Below are 24,942 nucleotides of genomic sequence, written 5' to 3' on the forward strand. Positions count from 1 at the left end.
AAAGACAAAGGCTGATTCTGGACCAGAAAAACAAAAATCACTATAAAGGGTATTTTGAAGACAATTATCAAAATTTAAATAAATTCTATAGATCAGATAATAGCATTGTGTGAGTATGATTTCCTAACTTTGATTACTATACTGTGATAATGAAAGTGAATATCCTTGTTCTTGTGAAATCTGTACTGAAATATTTTGAGGTAATGGAACAGGGTGTTTGTAACTTTCAAAAAAAATTCAGAAACAAAAGATTTATATATATGCATATTTATATATACAGAGAGAAAGAAGAAGAAAAGAGAAAGGAGCAGGAAGGGTAGGAAAGAATGATAAAACAACTGTGGCAAAATGTTAATCTGGGTTAGGCATGTTCTGGAACTCTTTATATTAAGCTTACAACTTTTTTGTAAGTTTAAAATTATCTGAAAATAAAAAGTTATAAATAAAAAGTGATGGTGTGCTGAAGTACCTTCTGTTTGATATCTACCTCCATCACTCTTTTTCTTCTAAAAAGGACTCCTGATGTGCCCTGAATACAGTTTGAAAATCACTGCACTAAAGTGATTATTCCTTTCACTAAAGAAAAGGTAGAAAGCAAATAGTTCTTACATGTAATAATGGTTTCTATAGAGAAGGGGATATCTTACATTCATTAGCTATAAGAGGAGACTTCTTGTCCTTTTAAATATTCTAATGTGCAGGTATAGTTAGTAAATATTGATGTACACTTAAGAAAAAGGAAAAACCTTAGGCACAGTAAGGCATACTGTATTTGGCCCCAGGATTCATGGAATTTTTTAAAATTAAAAATTATTGGGATGACACATAGAATTCTAAAAGAGACTTCCTGTGGGTAGTTAGGAAGATACCTATTTCGGTAGCTGCAATAAAATTTACTTTTTATTTAGATTTGCATGTGCAGCTAGAATGAGGACAGAGTGAAGTATGGAAATTCTAGTTTAAGTTTATAATCATGGTAAGGGTGGCTACTACCAGTAGAATGACAAGGTCATAGTGAACTTTAAAAGTTAGAGGACAGGTGATGAATAAGATTATTCAGGATAGACAAGAGAGCAGTCAAAGGAGCAATGTTAAAAACGTCATACTTGTGGCCACTTCAGCAGTTGTACTGAGTCAATGCCATCTAAGTACCTCTTGGAAATGGCACGCATAATGTCAGGGAGAAGCCCAACCTGAGTCAGATGCCATTTCCCTATGTTTCCTAGAGTTAGCAACATAATCCCTATGCAGTATAGTACTTCGAGAAGAATGGAATTTGAAGGTCTAGAAAACATTGCAGAATACTGAAATTGTGGAGTTATGAGCATGTGAATATCACATAGATTGTTTCAGTTTCGCTGCATATAGATTGTTTTAGCTTCGTTGCAAGGAAATTCTAGTTTCCATAAAAGAAAAAAAAAAAGCAACAAAGGGGAACAAAATAAGTAACATTTTGATCTAACTTGTGAGCTAAAATCTTGTAAGAGAGGAGATATAACAAAAGTGGGGAAATTAGTATATAAGAAATTAGTATATAAGACATTGTTTTCAGAATTGCCACAATATATTAGCTATTATAAGGGGTAGGTATGTATGATGTAGAGAGCAGAAAAGAATGAAAATGAACTTCAATAAAGTCGAATAATGCATATATCGAGATGAAGAAGAAGAGCAGTAATGCTTGTAATATACCAATAATTGTATGTACCTGTGTACCTGTGGTTTCTTTGTAGTTTAGAAAATATGAAAATAAAAAATGACTTATTATGGACAAAGGTGATATAGGAGTAAAGAGCACAATTGTTATAAAAATGACCCTTTCTTAGAGAGTAAGAAAAATATAAATTTAAAAAAGAGATATTAAATAGAAAATGATCTGTAATTCAAACATTTGTAGGCATGGTGTGAAAGTAGACAGAACTAATCAAAAAGGAAAGCATGTTGACAAAAGGAACTATAATTTTCGGCAGCATATAGACAGGCTGCTTTGTAAAGTTCTGCCATAGAACAGCGATGAAGCATTAGTAGTAGTTGAAACAAAAGAATAGGAGAATGAGTATTTTAATGACCACTTGTAGTAGTTATTTCTCTCTAAGTTATAAAAAGGACAACCAAATCCAGTGCTCCAGAACACAAGGTGGTTGACTAAAGGATTCAGGAAGAAATATTATTTTAGTTTAGCTTTCTTAGTTGCTCTTTGCTCCAAATATTATATACTGCTGTTTGTAGAACTCAGATGTGAAGGGCTCAGTGGTCTGCTGGTCTTTAGAACATACTGTATTTTAATGATTATAATAAATGTTTATAAAAATGCAGCAAATATAAAGATATTGGTGTTTCAGTAGAATTAATGACCACATCTGTCTTTTGATTGGGGCATTCATTTAAATAATCAGGTCTAATGATGAGTTCCCAGTCACAGATTATATTAAAAGAATCGACTATATATAACATCTGACATTTTCGATTCTTATAATGGACTAGGTTTTAAACACTGGAATCACAGTGTCTCCCAATGAAAAACACAGGTGTTCTGACAAGCAATAATAGCAAATAAGATGTAGCATTCTTATTTTGTAAAATAATGTGCACACATATAGTGCCTGCAAGGATCCAGAATACAAGACTTATTTAAAGGCAATTACACGTTAGTAGAATTTACTTGATTGTAACATCTTCCTTTTAGGCTAGAATGTGGTAGCTTACAGAACATCAGGCAAATCACTCATTCTGGGAACAAAGACTTTTGAAAGCTGTCAGCTTACTGACAGTTATGATGAGCATTTATTTCAGGCTTATAAAACACATTAATGAAACTTGTTCACAGTGTGGTGGTCCAAAGAGGGTTATTTTATTTTTGAGATATACTTTAAATAACTGAGGAGCACTGGTAACATATTCTCCATGATTACAAAGCTGCAGTGTTTTTTTTTTTTTTTCCTTCAAAATGAGTAAATGGTTTTCTCAGGCTTAAAGAATGACGCATACTGCAGGAATCTGTTTATTACAAGATTATTTGCAATAGACCTATGCACCATTCATTGAACCTTGAAAAACACATGAAAATATGGGTTGCATTTGCAAACTTCAGTGTATGACATGGAAATCTGGCAAGCTGCCTAGCTTCTACTTAAAGGATTGTCATTTGGGGAAAAATAAATTTCTCTAACTAGACAAAAGTCAATGTTTTCATGTTTTACTGCAATCAGACTGATAGAGCTGACAATTTAATGTCTCAACACTTAAAATATCTGTGGATAATCAGTTACCTCAATCAATCATAAACACAAATCCTTCTATTTTCGAAGTTTGTGTGTCTGTGACTAAGATATAAAATAGTGTGGTGAGCCCCTTCCCCCACAACACATCATCTATCCCCCACCACCCTCCCAATATTTCTGATTTGTTTTTAGCTGTGCAGATATTTATATATACTATGCATCTGGAAATAACTTTTAACAACTCTGTGTGATCAAATTTAGAAACTTTTCTTTCACTGTCCTGTTTTATTAATTTTTATGGGTAGTTTATAGACTGTGTGCCTGTCAGAAAAATGTGGAAATGTTCTGGCATTCTAGCTGAAGACATCATTATGAGTGAAAAAATGCTCAAGGCTTTTTCAAAGTGGGTGCTGAAACACATTTCCTTTCTCTGACTCCAGGGGATGCTGGTAGCTACCCCAAACAGACAAGTATTTCGGGGTCAAAAGGTATAGTACTGGCCCCTTAGGATTTCCTGGCAAGCACAGGAAATGGCTTACTTCTGGAAACTAATCATAATGATGATGATGATAAAGCAAGGGAGACAGTGACAACAACATAAAAAGCTGCCTGAGGAATTGGATTCCAGGTAGCTCTAGATTTGGCAGAGCTGACAGGTTCAGTTCGCTAAGCTTTGGTATTGATAATGATGGGAAACTTCAGACAGTTTTAGAAATCTGTTCCTATTAAGATATGCCATGGTGTTTCTGCAACGTGAGAAAAAGTTTACTGAGTCTCACCATTCTTCTTTTAACACGGTATGAATTGATGTGAGTGGTTTTACATTCCTAACAGATAATTACTGTGAACACTCAATAAGCCAAATTCTTTATTCGAAGTATTCTGTACATACATGTATATTTATGTATGCTATATATGTGTGTATGTGTATATATAGACATGCACATTCATCGCCACCATCCCCTTTTTTTTGTTTCTTGGATCATGTGGGGTTTTGCAATCAAACGAAGCAGAGTTTTAGGACCCTTAGGGCAGCATCTTTTAGTTCCCCATCAGGCTACACTGAAAAACAATCAATCTTGTTCTTGCACTCACTTGGCGGAAGTGCCACGACACGAATTGTGCAGTGCTCTTGCCATGAAGCCTGGGTGACAAAAGTTTTTACAAGAAGCTGACTGTATTTGGGGTTATGAATATGCAATGACTCTCATTAGTATTGAAGTGCCAGAGCAGGGGCTGACATCCCCCACCACTTTGAGTTGCTGCAGTATGGGCTAATGAATTGTCTTGCTCTTCCACGCACACAGTCTGTTGCTGTGGTTCCTAAATTCCAAGGGGGTGTTGCCCAGTTTGAGAAGGCCGTTGACTGTAGAAATTAATTGTCAAGATCTACTCTTGATTTTTTGAAATGATATTTAGACAGTGCTTAGATTGTCAAGACAGAAGAGCACTAAACTTTATATAAGATAATATCCTGAACAGGAACATTTAGTAAGAGAGATGAGAATGTATATATGTACTTATATTTACCACTGTATATAGATATTCTTCCATCCCGGATCATTGTACAGTATGTGTATCTATATATAGATGAAATCATGTCATAGAAATTTGACATTCTGTTGGTTTGTCTATTATCTTCCAAATATAACAAACAGAGATGATAGAAAATTCTCAAAATGAACAGAGTAGAAAAACAAAGCTATTTCATCAACTCTTTACTATATTCTTTCTTTCTTTTTCATTCCTGGGTCTCCGCCAAACATTTTACAGCTCATACACATAACCATCTTTTACGAATATGTTGCTGATAAGGATATGTTTCTAGCCACTGATTAAGATATCTAAGCTGATTTGCAGTGTGTAAGAAAATGTAAAAGTGCTCAGAAACCATTTAGAATGGGCCCTTTTAAATAGGATAAATTAAATGTGGTTTCCCACATCCCTCCTCCCTTGAAATTTCCTTTCAACTAGAAGAGAACTTCTGTGGCTTGCTGCGGCTTGTAAAAGATGGATTGAATTGAAATGGATAATATATACTAAAAGGTAAAGGATATGTCATAAGCTGTGCAAATAAGGCAACAATCAAAGAGTAGGTCCTTGTATCATTTATTTAATCTGTAATGGAAAGGCATCCCTTACAAGGAAGCAGATATATGTTATTTTTGTAGAGCTTTAGAGGGTAGTGTTGTCATAATTGTCATATCTTTTTGACCCATCGCTCGAAATAAGAAAAGGACTAAAGCCCAAGTATGAATATAGCTTAAAATAAATGCAGTCTGACAAAAGTAGCTCAGGTATCATATATCAAACACTTGTTACCTCTGTTGGTCTTAGTGACTGCATGTGACTAAGAACAGGTCAGTGATAAAAAATCTCAAGAGAGATGAAATCAGTCTGGGCCTTTACAAGACCATCAGTCATTTATAGAGCTATAATATTATTTGTTCAAATAATCTTTGATTTCCTATTTAATGGACATAATACACTCTCCACGCTTAGGGCAAATTCACCAAGGAAAATCTTTTTCTTCTTTTTACTTTTTAGAAAAAATGTCAGACACATCTTAGACCAATCAGAAATGATCACATGACAAGGTACTAAATTATTTAATTTTATTCCTAAATTTGCATTCTTCTTGCACTTCATTGTACAGGATTTAAGAAACTTACTGTTTTAAAGCTCCTTTATAATCAGAAGAAAATGCCTGTACAATCACAAGAAATGTCTGATTTTTATGCTGTTTTTCTAGGTGTCCAAACATTTTTTAATGTAAGACAGAGATCTACCTGGGTATATCAAAATATTCAACTCACGAAGCACACGCTCACATTTTAAAACATAAAAATGGAAAGAGATTGGCTGAAATAATTATATATATGCACAAAGTACTATTTAAATCAATGGAAATATTAACCAATATCTGTTGCTATGGGTGTGAGAATCACATTATAAGTGAAAATATCATAGTTTTAATTGCAACTATGGTTTTGATTTGGCTCTGTAATTACCATCTACATTCTAGACTTTGTGACTGTTGTGAAAACATTATTTATGGAAGGTTTACCCAAATACAATTTGATGCTTGTTGCCTTGATCAAATATTAGAGTTTAATGGAATAAAATGCTAAGAACGTGTGCTTCTGTGCGCTTTGCTGACAATCATTTATAGCACTTCCTTTTCTACATACAATTGTGATACAATTGTAACAGCAGACAAGGCAATATGTTACATTGTTTCTATTCATATTATGTTAAGCTGTTCTGCTGCATACCTGCAATAGAATTTGCAGGGGAATATCAAATGCACATATGGATTTAGGCAATTATTTGATTCCTTTTTCTACACTCTTTAGCATGCATATCTGTGATTAATATCCTGACATAGTTTTATGACATTAACCCAGATAGGGGTATCCTATAGCACAACGGTCCCCAACCTTTTTGGCACCAGGGACTTGTGCTCCTATGAGAATCTAATGCCTGATGATCTGAGGTGGAGCTGAGGTGGTGATGCTAGTGCTGAGCAGTGGCTGCAGATACAGATGAAGCTTTGCGTTTGTCTGCTGCTCATCTCCTGTTATGTGGCCCAGTTCCTAACAGGCCACAGACCAGGACTGGTCCACAGCCTGGGGTTTGGAGACCCCCACTATAGCAGACCAAGAACCAGGAAATCAGAGATACATGCTTGTATACTCACTCAATCAACCTTCCTCCTTTCCTACTTCCCTCTTTCCCTTCCTCTGTCCCTTTCTCATCTCATAATGGGGAGGGGAAAGAATAAGAGAGGAGTTCAGCCTTTGATGAGTTTACCTAAAATTTTGCCAGCAGAAGCTATTTTAATTTGAACATATATGTAAGTTTTGTGCTTTATGGTTTAGTAGTATTTTTATTTTGACTTATACGTGCATGGAAGGGTACCATCATTTGTTGGTGTTTAGTGTCTCTAGAAGTCTCGATCTGAATGGACCAAGGAATTTACCATCAGCAAATGTTACTCATACATTTCCATGTCATCAGTAAAATAACATTTATTGAGTACAATCTGGATGCTGGGAGTGGAGAGAGGTGGATTAAGAAAATAGAGAAAGCAGAATTCTGGGTCCCAAGAAGTTTACAGTGGAGCTGGGGTGAAGGATCACAGGGGAAATGATGAAGATTCATGTACAGGGCTAGATATCAATAAATGTAGAGTGTTTTAGTGTACGCAAAAGGCAGAAGTGTTTCAGAGCTGCTGTTGAGATGTGAGAACAGCCTCAGGAGGGACAACTACAGAAACTCCATATAGGAGGCAAGTTTCTACTTGGATTTTGGAAGTTTAAAGATTTTATTAAAATGTATTAAATTTGTCTTTACTTTGAAACAGGATTTTACTGTGTCTAAAACTCACTTTATATGATTTGAGTGTAACGTTTTCTGTAGAAGTGACAATTTGAAGTTTAGAGTTGTGTGTTTGTAACATGTTTTTTTGTTTTTGTATCCTTAGTTAGGGAGAAAAAATCTTGTTTATTAAATTAATCCTTTTAAGTGTAAAAGGGAATAGAGTGAGGGAATATGCATTAAAAAGATCAGAGTAAATCATTTGAAACATTCTCTTTTCTTCCTTAAGGCTTTCCTAAGTAGTTTTCCCTAAGTAAGTATACATATAAATGTTGACTCTATAAAAATGCCTAGCAAAATTAGGCAGAGATTCCTAAATCCTGTATCACCAGAGATAGTCATTGAATACCCTGAGAATAGGGAGAACTTTTATTCCTTGATGGGGTTCCTGAAGACTGACATAACTGTTGAATTACTAGCCATAAGTCTGGCTTTCAGAAAAATTGTAGAGTTGTCTAACTACTACTTCTTTACTTTCATACTCTTCTTCTTACCCTTCTCCCACTTTCCTAAGATATTAATGATAAGACTTGAGGTTACCCCCTCTCAGGTCATTTGCTTTTCTAATAGGAGACTTTGGGTTTTAATGTGTGTTACATGCATGGCAGGCACCTGTGCTAGATCCTTTACATATGTTATTAAACATAGATAACTCTACATAGATGCATGTAAGGGAATGTTAGGATCACACAAGTAGCTAGGTTTTGGTTCCCAGTGTTTCAGACTCCAAAGTCTATACTCTTTGCACTATAGCAAAACATTTTAAGACTTAGAATAATCTATGCTGGAAGTTTAGGCTTTGTGCCAGTCCCACAGGAAAAATGCTTTTGCCTGGGAGCACTGCCCTGGTGCCCTTCAAATGAGATGAGGTGGATCTAATTAGTCCTACTTACTCATATGGCCAGTTTTGTATCATTGTACCTTCGGTCTTTTAAATGTAGGGTTATTTGAGGGAGACTTTAATCTTTTGCATTTATTCAATTAAATTCAACTTAGTGAGCATTTATTGAATGCCTGTTTTTTGCCAGGCACTGTGCTAGATACTGGTGGCACAAAAACAGTCTATTTAGGGAGACATTATAAATAACTATAATACAATTCACTGAATGCTATAATAGAGGTATATGCAAAGGATCATGGGAACATATGAGGGAATAATTAATTCAAAAGAAGATGTAAGAGAATGCTATATTTGAGCAGAACTTCGAAAGACAAGAAGAAAGGATTTGCCAGAAGGACAGAGGAGGTCGATAATTCATTTCAGGTGATGGGAACAGCATGAACATGTGTGTGAATATGCTTGGCATTTTTGGGATATGGTACAAGTGGTAGATTGCAACAATGCTCAGAGATTCTATCCTTTTTCGCGTCCCACTCCTGTCATTGATGATCCTTCCATTAAAAGGCAGAGCCTATTTCCTCATCACTGATTTTGGCTTAACCATGTGACTCGCTTCGGCCAAAGGACATTAGCACATATGAAACCAGAAGAGACTTGAAAAATGCTTATTCACTGGGACTTCTGTGCTTAGAACCCTGAGACCATATTGTGAATGAGCCCAGGGTTTACTGCTGGAGAATTGAGTGGCAGCCTGAAGGAGAACAGAGACTCTGACTCACCACCAAACATGTGAGTGAGATCATCTTGGGTCATCTAGTTATCAGCTGATCCATCATTTGCCCACAGACACATGAGAGAGTTTAGGAGAAATCTGTTATCAGTCCAGACAGAATGACCCAACTGATTTGCATTATTATGAACTAAATAAAATATTATTTTAGCCACTAAGTTTGGGTTGTTTTGTTATACAGCAAAGCTGATACACAGCAGGTTTGAGAAGAATGCAGATGAAGAGGATGTGTAACATTTGCAATATTATGTTAAGGAGTTTAACCTATTTTGTAGGACCAAGCTTCCCAGGCTTCACTGATTAACACACCACTTTTATCTTTTTAAAAATATCTGTATACTACCCGAATTAATTTTTATTTTAATTGTTCAATTTTATGCTACAATTTATTTGAAAAACAAACTCAATGTTAACATTTTGATGTGTTAACTATACTTTTCTAAAACTATTAAAATATATAAATATTTTAAAAGTTGGTCTGCGTACTATCAGAAATCTTGTATGAGTGTGGCATTCTTGAATTTCCTGCTTTAATCAGTAAGTATCAGGAGCATGTGGAGAATAGTTTGAAGTGGAGAGGCTACTAGTAGGGGGGAGTGAGGAGGCTACTTCAGAGGTCCAGGTGGGATATGGCACGTGGTAGACAGATTTAAGATGAGTTCCTAAGGAAGAAGAGAAATGGCCTGGTGACAGATTTGGTGTATGTGCAATGGGAATGGGGAGTTTGAGGTACTCACTGAGTGGATATTATTAAGAAAGGGAAGAGAAAGAAATATGTAATATAGAATTTGTTGTTGCACTTGAGTTTGAGTTTCTAGGTCATTTGAGAACAGAGGTCCACTAGGTATTTGCATATGTGGGTCTGGGCTTAAAATGTTATTTTTGAAATCATCATATAGGTGATTGTTGAAGTCACAGGAGTAGATAATGTCAGGTGTTTAGTACAGAGATCTTCCGCTGTTTTTTTTTTCTCATCTCAGAGCTTTTAAAGGGATGTGATTTACTCCAGTTAGAAATAAGAGAGTGGTTCATATAGGTAATGATTCTCAAATGGGGGTGGAAACTGTGTAGTTCAAAAAAAATGTCCCCCAAGTGATTTTGATGTACTACTTTTTACCCCTTATTGATTTAGTGAAATAGGGACAGGGCTGAGGAAGAGGAATTAGTTAAAAGGGACAGAGGGATCCAAGAGGTAGACCCCTTTAAGAGGGAGAGAATTTTTATGGAAGCGAAAGGACTTTAATGTGAAGTGGCGAGTCACTTTATATTAAGTACTAGATTCTGCATAGAAACCTAGTAGTATGAGGATTATTCTTTAATCAAAACTGGCTCATCAGAGTATATTTTATAGCATGAATGAGAGCATGATGAATTTTTAGATGAATGATTTATATAGAACTGTTTTGTTTTTGAAATACTCTATAAGCCTTAAATATTCAAGGATTTGTAAATGCACTGCTTTAGGCTCCAAAATCAATGTGGGCTTTAAAAATTTTGTTTCTCCGTCTATAGTCAGTGTCTTAGAAGAGTGCCCACTTGGGCATTATAGTGCTGATCTCAATGCAAAGCACTGTTTGAGGCAGTTTTCAGGAAATAATGGTAGTCAACAACCCTATGGCTGGCCACTCCACCCATGGACCTCCTAACCCTTGCCACCCAGGGTTCCCAGAAGTAAGATATTTGCCTTATGATAATTTGAGTTGATGGAATGACTATATTTGACTGACAAAACTGGAATGCCATCAGCCTATCTGGTTCTCAGGTAATTTTTACATTCATATTAGCAGTTTCTTTTATTATTGTTATTATTTTTTAATGACAAATTTCTGCCGGGCTTTGCCTGCAGCTAAGGAAAGTCCTCAGATCAGGATAGCAGAATCTCCTCAGACCGTGATTTGGTGCCCGAGCAACCTGCTTAGAGCATGTTCAGCAGCACACACTGGTTTGACATCTGGCATTCACGACTCCTGTGAGATTGGCTTCCCCTTAAATGTGCCCTGAAAGCATCCCTGCTGTGCCCCATCTGTCCAAGTGTAAACACATTACAGGAAATGAACAAGTAAAGACCCAACTTTTCTTAAAGGAGTCAAGAAACCCCTCACCCAGCTGGAAACCTGGGCTTTGGTGTCCAGCTTCAGGAAATTTGACTAGCTATTCATGTAAGAGCTGTTGTCTTGTGGCATCTTAGTCCCTTTCTCCTTCTAAACTCCTTGTGCTCTGTTATGTTATCCAGCCGAGGAAGACTGCGCTTCAGGACCTTTAAAAGGTAAAAAAAAAGGGTTGTCTTTCATTGTCAGTTCATTAGTACAGCTGGATTTAGTTATTTACAGTTGTAAATTTGGCACTATATTTACTGAGGTAGTGGACTCATTTAAAAAAGATTGAAGCCATCTAAAGCTAAGCCTCTAAATAAATAGATTCATTTCCATTTGTTTTAATATGAAGATAAAATATTAAAATGATTAAAGAAAATAGATATATAACAAGGAAGTTAAAACACCAAAATAAAGGAGGAAAGCCTTTGCACTTTTCTCGTGCTGTCTTCCCCATTCCATTTTTTGCTGCAGCCTAATGAGTGCATTTTAAGTAAAATCCACGTACTCTCTTTGCTCTCTGTCTTCCTACTACTACAAATATCAGTTCAGCCCCTCTTTCAGATCTACTTCAAGGAAACATAGATATGAAAACTCTCCCCCATGGTTTTGTCTGAGCTGGCTGCCATTCTGCAGCATACTCTGGAGCCAATTGCTGGAGTCGGGGAACCTGAGAGGTGAGTGAGCAAGGGAGAACGAACACTTAGCCGAGTGAGTCAGGCGGGCCTGCGTGAAAGCATGTAGGTGAGCCAGAAACTAATGGGAAAAATAGGGGGTCGTCGCTAATTTTGATGTGGGGAAATCTGAAAGCTTCTTCTGCATGCCAGGGTATTTGAATATTTGGCAAACAGCTGGCTGGGCTCTGGGAGAGTGCTTCTTGATTTGCCTCCTCAGATGTTCAAAGATAAAATGAGGCAGCCGGCCCGCCAGCACATAGCTCATAGCCTTGCAGTCAGTTTTGAATTTAGATTTGAATTGTGATATCAATGTCATGGTGGCACATGCTTTGAGAAAGTACTTACAGAGAATAATTGAAAGATTCAGTGTGAAGCTTCTGAAAGCCATAATTTAAAGTTCCAGAAGCCTCCGTATTACTCTCACCATTAAAATTTAAAGTGACAGAAGCCCAATTATGTATAGTTATTTTCTTAAATAAAATCATATTTCTACCCCAAGTGAAAGATTCATAGCTGTCCACTAATCTCTGTCAGGAGAACCAGTCTCGTTGCATCCAGTGTCAGCAGCAAAGATTGTTCACTTTATCTTGGGGACAAAGAAGCGACACTGGGGAAAGCAGAGCTGGAAGGCCTCCTTGGGGGAGCTGGACTTGCAGGAGGCTGATTTGCATGATAATCACCATTATGGATCCTTTCTGGTACCAGCCTCCACACTTAAATAAATGTAGTAATACTTTAATAGTAGCTGAGAAGCTTGCATAGGGGCTGTAGCACACATTTTACAAAACCCAAATGATATCAAAAACTGCTAGTTAAGAGGGGGCAACTAGTTAAGGGGTAGGGGGACGGGGCGGGAGGCTAAACCACGCCGAGGAATGGAGATTTGGAACATAACTTTAAAACCTGATAAAGGATATTACTTTGGAGGTTGTTATAAGATATGAAGCCCCTCTCTCTTTTTTTTAAACTCACAGAAATCTGTTTACCAGAAAAATTTGTTTACCACTTCTGTGGCCATTGAAAACTTGGCATGATAATAGATTATTGGAAATACAGAAACATTACCAGTGCAGAAATTTCTCTATCAGTTAAAAGTATGGAACCAAACTTTTACACTATGAATCTCTCCACCAGTTTTTTTGGTCCATTTGGTTTTATACTATACTACATTGTGATTCGGGGAATATGGTGTAATGGTGGCCAGAATTGCAAGGAAAATTTGCACAGGGCCAGTCAAGCTTAAACCACTGTTATTTATGAAAAACTTTATTCCTTAGGGTTCCCCAAAGAGAAAAGAGCATGTGAATCAACTTATGTTATGATGCATGATGTTGAATGATATGGAATATATATGCATCAGTATTAGCTAAGCAATGTTTCATAAATTAAAAAAATCACGCATAATTTCCTAAAAGTTTCACAGTAAGATAAAGCATTTACAAGTACATCTTGGTTCTGCTGAGTTTTGTCATGACTTTAGAACAACTAGACCTGTGGTAGTTTGCAAGTTTAATTTTCGTTATCTTTAGCCCTAGAAGCTATCTACCTTTTTACAGAACTGCTCCCATGATATAAAGATTTTTTTTTTCATTCTTGCCTCAAATCACTGCGACTTTTTTCTTCCTTCCCTTTTATTCATATCTCAGTAGGAGGCATCCACCTTCACTTGTGTCAATGATTCCATCACAGTGCTCAGACTCTTGCTGTAAATTATTTTCTCTTCCACTATCCACATTTGACATTTTGTTGGCCTCTTCCTTAAAAAAATCCTTTCCTAGATTCTTTACTGTTTCCTTTCTTTGAATTCTTTTTGATTTGTCTACTTACTTTCCTTTGCCTTCTCACCATTCACTCTTTAACATGTTGCAATCTATATTCAGCCACCACTGATAACTATTTTCTTGGACAAAGAGTATACTCCTACTTGACAGCCAATTTTTCTCACTGTGCCCTAGAAGGAGAGTGCCTTACCTAATTGGTGAATTTTGCATGAATAAACAGGCCAGCTCAGCTGTCAACCTCCTTTTCCCCAGACAGAGGCCTGCCTACCAAGAGCCCATGTTTGTCCCTGAGGCTGGGAGCCTACTTCAGCTTGCTTGGTATAGGCCTGGCTTGTAGAGATGGCCTCAGTTCTCGAGTCTAGGCAAGCAGGCTTGTTTTGGTTTTCACACTAAGCTACCTCCTCTACTCTAGCCTCAATCAGTAATAAAGGTTGTATTTTAGCCTCTCATCTGTTTTATTTTTGTATTACTTCTTAACTTGATCAGAACCCAGGAGGGGAAGGAGGTCTCAATTTTGGGGTATTGCTTGGAAACTTAAATAAATACAATAGTGTGTACAAGTATAAAGTTACAGTCTTCCCTTCTCAATCTCATTGTCGAGGGGCTTGGTTCCTCTTTCTCTCTTTCTCTTTCCCTCCCCATCTTGTCAGGATATAATAAAAACATGGCTGTCAATCAGCCAGGAAGTGGACTTTCATCAAGAACCAAATCTGCTGGCACCTTGATCTTGGACTTTCCAGCCTCTAAAACTGTGAGAAATAAATGCGTATCATTTCAGTCACCAGTGGATGGTATGTGTTAGAGTAGCCTGAGTTAATTATTCCTGATTTTTTATACATATGCAAATGGATGTGTATTAAGCATATAATACAAATATTTTATCTGAATATCACAAAACAGAAATATACATGACTATATATTTACACTTATATCTCTCTAAAACATCTTTGTTTTATATAATCTGTCTCTATATACATATAGTTGTATTTTTTCTGAAGATGGTAACACACAATACATTTTGTTCTACATCTTCCTTTTTTTCACTGAATACATTTTCATGTAGTAAATAGTTTGGATGGTCATTAATAAACCATTCCTCAACTGCTGGCTATTTAGATTGTTTCACATATTTTGTGTGTGATTACAAACTGCTGCAGTGAACCTGGCAGTGTTTTCATTTTTGTAAACTCGTGCTAGTGTTTCTGTAAGGAAGATTCCTAAAAGTGGAACTGCTGGGTATCTCAGAAGATTGAATTGATTATTAACTATCAGAGACTCATAGGTTGGAAACGATTCTGAGAGAGCTTGGAGTTTATCTCAAACTCCTAGGAAAGATGTTTTTTTCTCTCTCTGACTTTGAAAAGTTTAGTGAATGAGACTCCATGTTCTTTTTCAGTAATGCCTTTCAATGACTTGAAATTGAAATAAACCGTAAAAGAAATGGTCATAGTTATGATGCTCTGGCCAAGAGAGCTGGAAATAAAGTGAAAGACTAAATCCTAAGGTAACACTTTGGTGAGCCTAGTTTGCAGACCAATCAAGCAGCACAAGATACAGGATTATCAGAGTTTTAGCAGTCTTAGATATTTGGGTAAATTTACATTCATAATGTAGGGAAGTTTATACTTTTATACTTCATGCAGAGTAGCACTGGGAGATTAGTTCACTCTGGATATTTCAGGACTGCAAACCTATCCCTCAAGATGGCCCTCAGCAAACTGGTCCCCTTTAAGCTTTGACTCTGTCACCAGGAAGCAGGTGACCTACTGAGAGTCTAGCTAAATCTGGTTCCACTACCTACCCAACAGTGCATCAGTCCTGAAAGAATAGTTGGGCTGCCCTCTACCTGGATTATTTGCTTGTGTCCCAAGGCTATTTCCCTTGCAAAGAGCCTTGTGGTAGCTCATTTACAAGCTGACCTAACGACAGGAAAAAAACCCATGATGCTACATGACAGAGCTGGAGGTCCTGACTGCTTCAGGTAGCCCTCTCCAAAGCAGGTAGAATTTATTTGGAATCTTTGCAACACTGTTATGACCTATGTGAGAAAACACTGGGTATTATGGACTTGGCTCTGGGAACAGACATGTGCTCCACTGTCACAACTTGTACATTTTTCTCACTCAGGGTACACATGGGAAGCATGTCTTCATTAGAAACAAATGCAGAATGAGTAGCAAAGATGACGATGTTAAACAGCCAGGACTTTTCACACAATGTGCACATTTATACAGCACTGCAAAAGGACCAGGCAGCCTGGCTATGTTAGATCTTTTCTCTGTTCACCAAAGAGATTTGAAATGGACTTTTAATTATTATTGCTGATTTTTTATGGCTGTATTTCTTAATATGAACATCTGATTAGAATTAATTTTCTTTAATTGATGAATAGAGCACTTAAACTTGTAGGGTTGAGTTTGTTGTTACATACTGGCATATGTACTGTGTTGTTGTATTGAAATGTGTTATGTAGTATGACTTTTTGCTGGAGTACAAATTACAGGCACTTCTTATCTGTTTTAGTTTTGAGGTCACTACTCTTTCTTCCTTCACCTTTGTATGGCTTTTTAGATTTGTTAATGGAGATAGAGCAGGGCTAAGTGACTATTAAACTCTTTTCTATATACAGTGAAACCCATTAACACAGACTTCCCTAAATTTGGAGTTTATGATAATGAGGGCAGGGCCTGGGTTAAAGTTTACTTTTTCATTGTCTCTGGACAAAAGCTTTGCTGAGCTAATAAATAGTATAAATATACTTACAGGAGGATGGCACTATTACTTTAAAAAGCTGTCTTTTCAAGCACTGTGGTGAAAGTCTTTGCAAGAGAGACAATGAGGTAGTGTGGCAGAACGGCATAGTGCAAGGACTGTGTTGCTCACTAGCCATGTGACCTTCGGCGAATACTTAGCTTCTCGAATATCTTTTTCCTCATCTGTAAAATGAAGACAGTTATCTAATATATGGGGTTGCTGTGAGGGTTAGATTTAATAGATAGAAAGTGCTTGTTGTGCATTATGTACTTTGTAAATAAAATAATTAGTAAACTAATTTTAAATACTTATCATTTTTCACTAAAGCAGGGTTCCTCATCATTTTAAAGTTTTGCTAACATAATCTGAGTTATTGCTTTATTATTATTATTGATTGAAGGGAGACACTAGCAGTTTGATGTGGTGGTAAAGACCATGGGCTTTGGAGTCAGACAAACTCAAGTTTGAAAGCAGTTTTGTCACTCATTAGCTATGTGGCCTTAGGTAAGTTACTTAATATCACTCAGGTTTTGTTTTCTAATTTGTGTAAATAGGATGATAATATGTGCTCTAAGCTTCTATGAGGACTCAGTGAGATAACTTCTGTAAAGTGTTCAGCTCAGTGATTTTGAGGTAGTAAACTCTCAAGCATTAGATGTTGCTGTTATCATGGTCTTTTTTGACAATAGTCCATACTTTATTTAGACCTTTCATTAATTCAGACTTGTCTTCTTCAGTTCACCTAATTAATGAATTTTACTCTAGATATCATTTTCACTTTGATGAGAATTTTAAGTGTGTAAGTAAAATATTATAGAGAAGCACAATGGCTCTATAGGTAGGTAGGCTGAAAGAGGAGAGAATAATATTTTAAAAGTAGAAGCACAAAGCCTCAAGTGCGCCTTAAATTACGGAATAGTCAATTTCGTGCATAGTCTTTGTGTCCTTTATGAAAAGTCTTTATATCAGCCAGAAAGAAATTGAACTTTATGTATACATAGTAGAAAGTATGGACTGATAATCAATCAGCTCATATCATTCATTGGAGAGAGGAGCAGTAAGTCCATATTCAACTTTATTTTCATCTTGTTGCTTTCCCGTAAGTTTCATAGGGCTGTATGGATGAGAAATGCAAGCACTATTATGTCCTGCATAGAGACTATAATTTATCCTCCCCTTAATGATGGGCTTATACAGTTTGTCAGAATCCATCAACTCAACAGATCAGACTGAATTACTTTGATGACTGACAAATGAGTGCCACTCATGGTGAAATGAAAGTAGCCAGGTATGTGTGTTTATTAAGTACTCTTCAGTAGCAGAAATGTATTTTACTGAAAACTCTCATCCATGCTATTTTTGTAGAATCAAGAAGTACCATCTTCTTTTGGGAAAACAATTATTTTTCATGAGATTCTGAACTATTACAATACAAATTTGGAACCATAATGTGTTATAAAGATCTTTTTTTTTTTTTTTGCATTCATATGCATGCACAATGGAAACTTGTAATAAAACTAGAGGAGACAAAACTAATACTATTGGGGCTATGTGTCTTTGACTTTCCAGGGCTGCCCAATTTATGCAGATAATTTAAAAATTAAATTCAGTTCATTAAATTGACAACCAATAGTTTAACATATAAGAATTTTCATATAAATAAATTCACAAGTCAGATAAAAACCTTTTTTCAGACCATGTTTTCTAAGATTTCTAAGATTCCAGAAGCAAATGCACACCATGTTGATTGGTTGTATTATTTCAGATTTTTATTAGAAGTGCCTAATGGTTAGTTGTTAAAGTATGGCATTGTCTAGATTTGCATATCAACAGAAACAGCAATAATAACTAATTTTTATTGAATGCTTACTATATACAGATACTGTGCTAGAAGCTGTGGATATAATGGGAACCAAAAAAAGGACACTGTCTTATGTTGTTAACAACATCCCATGAAGTAGGTATAGATAAAGAAACAAGTTCGTTGTGCTTAAATAATTTGTCCAAAGCTGGATAGCTAGTAAGTGACAGAGCTAGAATTCTATGGCTATGTTTGTTTCAGCAACCTAACCTTATGTGCGGGTTAAGAGACTCTGGAATATAATGGCTGAAACAAGCTGGAGGGAGCTCTCTGACAGAGTAGAGCTGTCATATCAGCTCTGGACTGCTTATGCCTAGATTGTTGGGTGAGGGTGAAATAAACTTCCATCTTGCCACTCTCTGCTGCCCCTGGGTGTTGGCCTCATTCATACATCTGAAGTTACATAAATATTATCTTTAAAGGCATTCCCTAGATGTTGGACTCCTAACTTCTTCTCATATCCTGCTAGCCATATTAGCTTTAAGGAAAACCTGGAATTAATAGCCTTTGTGGCCATGTACCTCTCAAAATTCAGGGGTTCTATTAATAAAGGAAAAAGAGGAGAAGCAGGCAATTGGCAGTCTCTACATTGCATGCTAATTAAGAGCATTGTTTCAAAGTGGAGTTTAGGCCACGGACTTGAATAAGTGACAAATGACCTCATGACTTTGGGATATGCCTACATCCATTATTCATTTCTTTCCGTGTGCATGTGTATAGTGTGTATGATATATTTAAATATTCAAAATGTGTGAGATGACATGATTATTACTTGATTCTACAGTGGACTCTGGTTATCTGCAAGTGCTAATTCAAAATTTCACAGTAGAAGAAGCCCACTGGCTTTAATCTTTGGCAGGAAGGCTTGCAAAACCCCCAGGATTTGTTTTGCTTGCAGTCTTACTCTCAAGAAGATCTCAGACTCAAAGATCTATGTTGTAAGCACTGTGTTCTTAAGACATGGTTTAATATATGGCATGTATTCAGTACATAAATCCATAAACAACACTGGAATTCTTGGTCTATTCTGATAAAGTTAGATATTTACTATAGAAAAATCAATTCACGAGTATTTATTGAGAATATACTTAGATAGTAGGTATGTTGAGATGGACCCACAGAATTTATCCAGGTATCTCCTGGGGCTACAGGTACTTGGAGGAGATAACCACAGGTTAGATCTCAAGTACATATCCATATATTCTTATTTGTTACCTGAGTGCACCCCCACATCCCCAAATCTAATGCAGTCTCTCATGAGCTCAGCTCAGTGTAGAGCTGCTTGGAAATATTGTGTCTTGTACGGATAGGCCTCCTTGGTCCTTCTCTCCCACGTATAGCTCTTTAGATCCTACTTCACGAGTGGCTAGATGAGACAGGAGAAAAACATAAAAGAAAGATAAAGGTTTAAGTTAGAGCCAGTCTAATTAGGCTCCCCAAGGCTTTAATGGTGGAGGGGTGGGGTTGGGCTGGTGTTGGGAAGCATCTCCCAAGTGGGAGGCAATTCCAGACCTATTTTGCCTCACTGGCTATGTGGAAGTACAGAGAAGCAAAGAGAGAGAACCTCAAGAGACAAACTCCAAACAGACCACAGCCTACAGAAGGCAGAACTTTAACCTTTCCTCTCATTATACCTGAAGCTTCACTCCCTTTTAAGAGGTTTAGTTGAGTCCAGTAACTTGATTCAGTCACCTTGTCTCTTTTCCTCCATGGGGGTGGGGCTGGGGAATGGAGTAAGTGTAGGGAGAAGATGGAAGTGGCACTTTGCTCTCCCACTAGAGGTCAACATCAAGTGTTTTGGAGGCATGTATAGGACATGGCCTTTCTCCCAGTTCTCAAAGAATCATCTGTCTAGGGAGCTAATGAATATGAAACATTTAGTGAAAACCAAGTGCTTAAACTGTGTGATATTGATTATTCCAGAGGAATTCAAATAAGGAATAAGTCAATGTGGATTTGTTTCTTGGGGGGAGTTTCTTAGATCTTGTCGCAAATGAGGTGATTAAGAAGGCAGAGATAATTAAAGAAGGCAGAAAGAGAGGATGAACAAAATTTCAGAATGAGCTGAGAGGGCAGTAGACCTGTGTGCCTTAAGCAGAGAATTCATATTAGAGACTAGGAAATGAAGTAGAATAAGAAAGTGGACTACTTCAAAAATTAGGCAGGGGTTAGGCTATATGCAGTCATGTAAGATTTTTTTTTTTAAACTAAGTTAATGTAAACTAATTTTTTACGAAATTAATTGAGGATAAATTTATAAATTACTGACGAATTAATAAAAGGTAGATGTCATAAAAATATTATATGTTAGAATTTGTCTAGGGTGGGAAGAGGGGGTTCCTATGCAGGATCTCAACATAGATTGCCAAGGAACAAGGTGAAGTCAAGCCTAGATATATTAGGGTTTGGGAGCCTGACTGCCCTTGTGTTAGCCAGTCATCCTAGTGTTAGCTAGTAATCCAGTCCTTAATGACCAAAGTATGTGATGATCTTGGTATTGGTTCAGGAAAAGTATTGGATCTGAGGAGATCCAATTTGGCAGGAGGTTTGAGCAACTAGAATATATATAGCAGATGAGATTCAGAGTCAGGAATGGTGGCATCATGGCAATGGCAATCATCCCAGCTGGGTCCCAGCTAGCACCTGGAGTCCTGGAATAGGAGCTGGGGCGGGGTCGTATCAAGGCCTTAGTCAAGTAGATTTAGGTTTGGGGCAAGGCACAAGGCATGTAGGAAATGGGAAAGCTAGTCACTAGGGTATGAGCCAATTCTGAAGAATGGGCCGACATGTCTGGAGTTAGATGGGAAATAAAGGGAGAAATAATGAAGCAGTGTAAAGCAGACTCAGTGAAATTCAGTACATTTGTGGCCAAAAAAGGAATTCCAGTCCTTCAGTCTGGTGGGCTGAGGTTGATTCTCTTTTGCCTGCCTGATGAAGGTGGGCTGACGATCATAGCTGAGTGTTTTAAATGGAGGCTTCAGGGGCCCCAGCTCAGGGGGCTCTTGGAATGAACAGCTGAACTGGAGGCCCTGTGGAGGAGGCAACATTACTTGGAAGGAGTCGAGACTACAGCAGAGGAGACCTAGGTGTAATTAGGAGGCTGTCATATTACAGGGTGAGGAGACTAGGGTTTGACCAGGGGGGGAGGATTTAATAGAAATTCAGAAGAAAAGGGGATTGCAGAAGACATTTTAAATTAAGAAGTAGTAGGCTTCACTGATAGAGAAGGAAGAACCTAAAATGATTCCAGGTGGATTTTAAGTGCTCATGTGGTATGACATTTAAAACGAGCTGAAGGGCATTTTAAACACATATACAATTGCTTTTGGCCTATTTTTAAAAACTCAAATATAGTAAATTGGCAAATAAATTAAGAGTGTTAAGGCCAAGCTTGTTTGTTCGTTGGCTTTGCATCTCACTGCAGTGGGTCTGCAATGGAACATTCCAGAGAGACAGTAGTAGCCCTTGAGTATGTGAATGAATAGAAATGTTTCTTTCAAAGATGTCTGTCTTTCCTGGTCTAAGATAGTGTTACTAATATACATATGCTTGGCTATGACTGAAAAGCCTAAGGTAGGCCTACCTGGATCCTTTCATGCTTCTCTCCTGGGGCCTTTGTCGCTGGAGTTGATGTTTAAAGTGTTCTTTTGAGCCTCTTTTATCCACCTGGTTAGCTCAGAGCCTTTGCAGAAGAAGAAAGTGTGCTCCTGCCCTGCCAGACTGCTTCACAACAGGCTTCTTTATCTGCAGCTGTTGTTTCCCAGCCATCCACTTTGGTGCTACATGATGGGACACAGGCAGGGACTTATACTGCTTATGAGGGGAAGGGTGTGTGCCCTCACCAAGGATATTATTCCTGTCTATCAAGGCAAGGAAAGAAAATACAAAATCTTTACCTAGGTAGGGAAACCTCGTTTTCAGAATTCACAGATAGTTGGTATTTCTACTTTTGTTACTTCTGGATGTGTACCTGTAGGTGACATGGATTTCAAAGTCACTATTTAAGGTAAGGAAAGAAAACTTTTAAACAGCATTATCACCGTAAAAGATGCTGGTTATATTTTTGAAATGTGAAGCTTAAAATATTAGTGATCAACGAAAGATCAACCACTGTACTTCTGAAAAGGGCTCGGATTAATAATTTGTTTTCATTTTGTTTATAGATATACTGTCTGTAGGACAGGGGTAGACTGAATACCTGCTTCACTGAATTCCTGCTTCAAGTCACCTTTCACATTTTCTTGTTGGAGGAACAACCATTGGGGAATCACCTTGTTACCATCAACAAAAATGGAAACAAATCCAGACATTAAGAATGCCACCGTGGTCAGCAGTTAATGAAGCCAGCATTACACAAGCAAGCTTCAGCAAAGGAAGTTTTCGAGACAGTGCCTCCCTAGCCAGAAATCAGGAAAGACTGAACTGATTCTTGTCATCTCAGCTGCTCCTTAAATAAGTGCAACCCTTCCAAATTAATGCATTGAAACATGCATTGCCTTTTCAACTTACTTGAGTACTTGCTATGTGTAAATCACTGTACAAAATGGGGACAGAAAATGAGGGTGACAAATAAGATGTGGTCCCTGCCTTCAATGGATTTACAATTAGTTTCAGTGCATTTTGGGGAGTCTTCTGTTCTTAATTAAGTGTGTCTCCAAGACAGGAAACAAATGAAAAAGTGTTCTGTAAGTATTTTAAGTTTCTTTACTAGAAAAACAAACAAACAAACAAAAACTCCTAATGTGGGCAATTCAGGACATCTTAGTTCCATTTTTTTGGACTTCTGATAGAATCCATTTTGTTGATTCCATAAATATTCAGTAGACTTGATAGATATTAACACATTATTTGGATTTAATTTGAATTAAATTCTTTTTCATTCTTTAGGTGTAGATTGTTAAAAAATATGCTGTGTTTGTACATTTCGTGGGAAGTGAATTCCATCTGTTATCTCAGTAGCCTCAAATTTTCATGCCCTAGGGACCTACCTGCCATTCTGTGTGAGTTAGTAGCATCCTGGAGAAGGAGAAGGTTTGGATCAGACTTTGGGGTCCCCGCTCATGGACCCAAGACAGGGCAGGGAAGGAGCCAAGTAGACCCGGACAATGGCTCTGTATGAAAATTTGGCTCTTTCAGTATTCATTTGTCTTCTGTGTTCTGTAAGTTGAGTGACTATGTAGTTTTTCTAAAAAAATTATTTCTGGTCTTGGAGTAAGTCATGATTTTTCCAGTTTTAAGACACTAATATGATTTTAGACACTAGACATTTAATATATTGTCTGTGACCCATTTTAGTATGTGTGAGCCAATAATTGACATGTCTTTGTCTTTAGTAGTATCCATCAGAATTGAAAATGTGCCAGCTTTTTAACATTATCAATAGACTTCTTAATTAAGCTGCCAATATATACTGCCAATACATACAATAGTACTGTGTGTCATATGAGAAATGAATTGTGTAAATGCTATTTCCTTCTTATTGAATAAACAATGTTGCTCCATATAAAATGGATTTCAAGTGTTCTTTGAATGGGATATTATATTGCTCCCTAAAGAATTTCAGGAGAATTCTCATACCATTCCTTTGTATTTAATTTCTAAAATTTTTTATTTTGCTTCTCAATAAGGAATTGCTTGAATTTGACCAATAACTTTAGTTATATGATTCACCCTTAATAGGATAAATAACCTGGCTCTCTAACTCCTGTTGGTGATATCGTGTATTTATAACCTCACTTTCAGTTTGCATGAAAAGGCATGTAAAGTAGCTTTTTTCATCTATGGTTCTTAAGGTTCTGTAGAAGACATGAGGTCTTCTAGCAGAGTAGCACCTTCATTGGTTTGTAGATTACATTCAATCTACTAGAGTAAGTCCAAATCAGTTGAATATTTCACATGCAGTCTAGTCCACTGAGCCTCTTACCTGGTGTTTTGGATTCACCAGTTCAGCCCCGTGATTTGTACCAACATTCACTCTGCTTCCCCTGCCTTTTGCCCCACTCTACACAGGGGCTGGGCTTTTCGAAGGGCTGCTCCTCTTCTCTTACTCTGGCTTTGTTCATCAATAGAAGAGCAATTGCTCTATTCACTGGGTACCCGCCATGTGCCAGGCACTGCACTAAGTGCTTTACACATATCTTTTCACTTAATTATCTCATTTAAACCTCCCAACAACCATTTGAAGTAGGTGTTATCCACTGCAGAGATATGTATCTTGCTTAAATCATGGGGATCTAAGTCCAGATCTCTTAGATTCCAAAGCCTGACCTATTAACCCCACCCTCTGCTACATCCCAGGAGAAATTCCCAGTGCTCCATGGTGGTGGTAGTGGTGGTGGTGGGAGGGGCTGAAGTGGATCGAATCTGGATGTAGTCCGAATTCACTGCATTTAGTATTCCCAACAGATAAAACACAGCAAATCACAATTGTTTTGAGAATGAGGGAAGGCAGAGCAATTGGGAGAAAGCAAAGTTGGGAACAAACCAGTTTGAGTTAAACCTTTAGCCTTTACCTCATAATGTTTCTGTTTCTTTTTTTTTTTTT

The 24,942-nt window shown here is 37.2% G+C and overlaps 1 long non-coding RNA gene across 4 annotated transcripts in view; it reads left to right on the forward strand.

The window, feature by feature from the left end:
• The window catches only part of LOC107520790, a 147,213-nt gene extending 123,307 nt beyond the window's left edge, over positions 1-23,906 (forward strand). For all 4 annotated transcript variants that reach the window (XR_004952398.1, XR_004952399.1, XR_001599407.2 and 1 more), the window contains exon 11: positions 22,562-23,906. This is a non-coding gene — a long non-coding RNA (uncharacterized LOC107520790). The remainder of the gene's footprint in view (positions 1-22,561) is intronic.
• The last annotated feature ends 1,036 nt before the right edge of the window (positions 23,907-24,942 follow it).

Source organism: Rousettus aegyptiacus, unplaced genomic scaffold, assembly GCF_014176215.1.
Source record: "Rousettus aegyptiacus isolate mRouAeg1 unplaced genomic scaffold, mRouAeg1.p scaffold_m13_p_8, whole genome shotgun sequence".
NCBI lineage: Eukaryota > Metazoa > Chordata > Mammalia > Chiroptera > Pteropodidae > Rousettus > Rousettus aegyptiacus.